The sequence below is a fragment of the Schistocerca gregaria genome, unplaced genomic scaffold (assembly GCF_023897955.1).
Source record: "Schistocerca gregaria isolate iqSchGreg1 unplaced genomic scaffold, iqSchGreg1.2 ptg000099l, whole genome shotgun sequence".
Classification (NCBI taxonomy): Eukaryota; Metazoa; Arthropoda; class Insecta; order Orthoptera; family Acrididae; genus Schistocerca; species Schistocerca gregaria.
Genome location: NW_026061714.1, coordinates 715,030 through 720,465, shown reverse-complemented (window position 1 = coordinate 720,465; position 5,436 = coordinate 715,030).

The window sequence follows — 5,436 nt, the reverse complement described above, 5'->3', positions numbered from 1 at the left end:
AACTTGAATTTTTCTACTTCTTACTGGCTATTGCATCAACTTAGAAGCTTCATCTGTGTTCTACTATGGTGATTTTAGTGTCTCCGGATACCGCAGCACGAGACATAGCTTTGAAGACGATAAGTACAACCGTTTCAGAGAGAAGAGCGGCCAATGTGACGATCTGGCTTTAAGTCGATTCGATAACAAATGACGAAAACGGACGGATTTCTCAGGTTTGTACTACATATGAACACTTTTCACATTCTCCCGTGCAACTCGGCTGCTAGTCCTCCTTTCATGCAGAATCTTAAGGTCCTAGCTCATGTCCAAGGCACCAAAGCCAGCTAAAAAGTCAATAACCGATACCTAAAACTTGAATTGTACTACTTCTTACTGGCTATTACATCAACTTAGAAGCTTAATCTGTGTTCTACTATGGTGCTTTAAGTGTCTCCGCATACCGCAGCACGCGACATAGCTTTGCAGACGATAAGTACAACCGTTTCAGAGAGAAGAGCGGGCAATGTGACGATCTGGCTTCAAGTTGATTCGATAACAAATGACGAAAACGGACGGATTTCTCAGGTTTTTACTACATATGAACACTTTTCACATTCTCCCATGCAACTCGGCTGCTAGTCCTCCTTTCATGCAGAATCTTAAGGACATAGCTCATGTCCAAGGCACCAAAGCCAGCTAAAAATTCAATAATCGATATCTAAAACTTGAATTGTACTACTTCTTACTGGCTATTACATCAACTCTGAAGCTTCATCTGTGTTCTACTATGGTGCTTTCAGTGTCTCTGAATACTGCAGCACGCGACTTAGCTTTGCAGACGATAAGTACAACCGTTTCAGAGAGAAGAGCGGCCAATGTGACGCACTGCTTTAAGTCGATTCGATAATAAATTACGAAAACGGACGGATTTCTCAGGTTTTTACTACATATGAACACTTTTCGTATCCTCCCGTGCAACTCGGCTGCTAGTCCTCCTTTCATGCAGAATCTTAAGGTCCTAGCTCATGTCCAAGGCACCAAAGCCAGCTAAAAAGTCAATATTCGATACCTAAAACTTGAATTGTACTACTCCTTACTGGCTATTAAATCAACTTAGAAGCTTCTTCTGTGTTCTACTATGGTGCTTTTAGTGTCTCCGCATATCGCAGGACGCGATATAGCTTTGCAGACGATAAGTACAACCGTTTCAGAGAGAAGAGCGGCCAATGTGACGATCTGGCTTTAAGTCGATTCGATAACAAATGACGAAAACGGACGGATTTCTCAGGTTTTTACTACATATGAACACTTTTCACATTCTCCCTTACCACTCGGCTGCTAGTCCTCCTTTCATGCAGAATCTTAAGGTCCTAGCTCATGTCCAAGGCACCAAAGCTAGCTAAAAAGTCAATATTCGATACCTAAAACTTGAATTGTACTACTTCTTATTGGGTATTACATCAACTTAGAAGCTTCATCTGTGTTCTATTAAGGTGCTTTTAGTGTCTCAGCATACCGCAGCACGCGACATAGCTTTGCAGACGATAAGTACAACCGTTTCAGAGAGAAGAGCGGCCAATGTGACGATCTGGCTTTAAGTCAATTCGATAACAAATGACGAAAACGGACGGATGTCTCAGGTTTTTACTTCATATGAACACTTTTCACATTCTCCCGTGCAACTGGGCTGCTAGTCCTCCTTTTATGCAGAATCTTAAAGTCCTAGCTCATGTCCAAGGCACCTAAGCCAGCTAAAAAGTCAATAATCGATACCTAAAACTTGAATTCTACTTCTTCTTACTGGCTATTACATCATCTTAGAAGCTTCATCTGTGTTCTACTATCGTGCTTTTAGTGTCTCCGAATACCGCAGTACGCGACATGGCTTTGCAGACGATAAGTACAACTGTTTCAGAGAGAAGAGCGGCCAATGTGACGATCTGGCTTTAAGTCGATTCGATAACAAATGACGAAAACGGACGGATTTCTCAGGTTTGTACTACATATGAACACTTTTCACATTCTCCCGTGCAACTCGGCTGCTAGTCCTCCTTTCATGCAGAATCTTAAGGTCCTAGCTCATGTCCAAGGCACCAAAGCCAGCTAAAAAGTCAATAACCGATACCTAAAACTTGAATTGTACTACTTCTTACTGGCTATTACATCAACTTAGAAGCTTAATCTGTGTTCTACTATGGTGCTTTAAGTGTCTCCGCATACCGCAGCACGCGACATAGCTTTGCAGACGATAAGTACAACCGTTTCAGAGAGAAGAGCGGGCAATGTGACGATCTGGCTTCAAGTTGATTCGATAACAAATGACGAAAACGGACGGATTTCTCAGGTTTTTACTACATATGAACACTTTTCACATTCTCCCATGCAACTCGGCTGCTAGTCCTCCTTTCATGCAGAATCTTAAGGACATAGCTCATGTCCAAGGCACCAAAGCCAGCTAAAAAGTCAATAATCGATATCTAAAACTTGAATTGTACTACTTCTTACTGGCTATTACATCAACTCTGAAGCTTCATCTGTGTTCTACTATGGTGCTTTCAGTGTCTCTGAATACTGCAGCACGCGACTTAGCTTTGCAGACGATAAGTACAACCGTTTCAGAGAGAAGAGCGGCCAATGTGACGCACTGCTTTAAGTCGATTCGATAATAAATTACGAAAACGGACGGATTTCTCAGGTTTTTACTACATATGAACACTTTTCGTATCCTCCCGTGCAACTCGGCTGCTAGTCCTCCTTTCATGCAGAATCTTAAGGTCCTAGCTCATGTCCAAGGCACCAAAGCCAGCTAAAAAGTCAATATTCGATACCTAAAACTTGAATTGTACTACTCCTTACTGGCTATTAAATCAACTTAGAAGCTTCTTCTGTGTTCTACTATGGTGCTTTTAGTGTCTCCGCATATCGCAGCACGCGATATAGCTTTGCAGACGATAAGTACAACCGTTTCAGAGAGAAGAGCGGCCAATGTGACGATCTGGCTTTAAGTCGATTCGATAACAAATGACGAAAACGGACGGATTTCTCAGGTTTTTACTACATATGAACACTTTTCACATTCTCCCTTACCACTCGGCTGCTAGTCCTCCTTTCATGCAGAATCTTAAGGTCCTAGCTCATGTCCAAGGCACCAAAGCTAGCTAAAAAGTCAATATTCGATACCTAAAACTTGAATTGTACTACTTCTTATTGGGTATTACATCAACTTAGAAGCTTCATCTGTGTTCTATTAAGGTGCTTTTAGTGTCTCAGCATACCGCAGCACGCGACATAGCTTTGCAGACGATAAGTACAACCGTTTCAGAGAGAGGAGCGGCCAATGTGACGATCTGGCTTTAAGTCAATTCGATAACAAATGACGAAAACGGACGGATGTCTCAGGTTTTTACTTCATATGAACACTTTTCACATTATCCCGTGCACCTGGGCTGCTAGTCCTCCTTTTATGCAGAATCTTAAAGTCCTAGCTCATGTCCAAGGCACCAAAGCCAGCTAAAAAGTCAATAATCGATACCTAAAACTTGAATTGTACTTCTTCTTACTGGCTATTACATCATCTTAGAAGCTTCATCTGTGTTCTACTATCGTGCTGTTAGTGTCTCCGAATACCGCAGTACGCGACATGGCTTTGCAGACGATAAGTACAACTGTTTCAGAGAGAAGAGCGGCCAATGTGACGATCTGGCTTTAAGTCAATTCGATAACAAATGACGAAAACGGACGGATTTCTCAGGTTTGTACTACATATGAACACTTTTCTCATTCTCCCGTGCAACTCGGCTGCTAGTTCTCCTTTCATGCAGAATCGTAAGGTCCTAGCACATGTCCAAGGCACCAAAACCAGCAAAAAGGTCAATATTCAATACCTAAAACTTGAATTGTACTACTTCTTACTGGCTATTACATCAACTTAGAAGCTTCATCTGTGTTCTACTGTGGTGATTTTACTGTCTCCGCATACCGCAGCACGTGACATAGCTTTGCAGACGACAAGTACAACCGTTTCAGAGAGAAGAGCGACCAATGTGACGATCTGGCTTTAAGTCGATTCGATAACAAATGACGAAAACGGACGGATTTCTAAGGTTTTTACTACATATGAACACTTTTCACATTCTCCCGTGCAACGCGGCTGCTAGTCCTCCTTTCATGCAGAATATTAAGGTCCTAGCTCATGTCCAAGATACCGAAGCCAGCTAAAAAGGCAATAATCGTTACCTAAAACTTGAATTGTTCTACTTCTTACTGGCTATTGCATCAACTTAGAAGCTTCATCTGTGTTCTACTATGGTGCTTTTAGTGTCTCCGCATACCGCAGCACGCGACATAGCTTTGCAGACGATAAGTACAACCGTTTCAGAGAGAAGAGCGGCCAATGTGACGATCTGGCTTTAAGTCGATTCGCTAACAAATGACGAAAAAGGACGGATTTCTCAGGTTTTTACTACATATGAACGCTTTTCACATTCTGACGTGCAACTCGGCTGCTAGTCCTCCTTTCATGCAGAATCTTAAGGTCCTAGCTCATGTCCAAGGCACCAAAGCCAGCTAAAAAGTCAATAATCGATTCCTAAAATTTGAATTGTACAACTTCTTACTGGCTATTACATCAACTTAGATGCTTCATCTGTGTTCTACTATGGTGATTTTAGTGTCTCCACATACCGCTGCACGCGACGTAGCTTTGCAGACGATATGTACAAACGTTTCAGAGAGAAGAGCGGCCAATGTGACCATCTGGCTTTAAGTCGATTCGATAACAAATGACGAAAACGGATGGATTTCTCAGGTTTTTACTACATATGAACGCTTTTCACATTCTGACGTGCAACTCGGCTGCTAGTCCTCCTTTCATGCAGAATCTTAAGGTCCTAGCTCATGTCCAAGGTACCGAATCCAGCTAAAAAGTCAATAATCGATACCTAAAACTTGAATTGTTCTACTTCTTACTGGCTATTGCATCAACTTAGAAGCTTCATCTGTGTTCTACTATGGTGATTTTAGTGTCTCCGGATACCGCAGCACGAGACATAGCTTTGAAGACGATAAGTACAACCGTTTCAGAGAGAAGAGCGGCCAATGTGACGATCTGGCTTTAAGTCGATTCGATAACAAATGACGAAAACGGACGGATTTCTCAGGTTTTTACTACATATGAACACTTTTCACATTCTCCCGTGCAACTGGGCTGCTGGTCCTCCTTTTATGCAGAATCTTAAAGTCCTAGCTCATGTCCAAGGCACCAAAGCCAGCTAAAAAGTCAATAATCGATTCCTAAAACTTGATTTGTACTACGTCTTACTGGCTATTACATCAACTTAGATGCTTCATCTGTGTTCTACTAAGGTGATTTTAGTGTCTGAACATACCGCTGCACGCTACATAGCTTTGCAGACGATATGTACAAACGTTTCAGAGAGAAGAGCGGCCAATGTG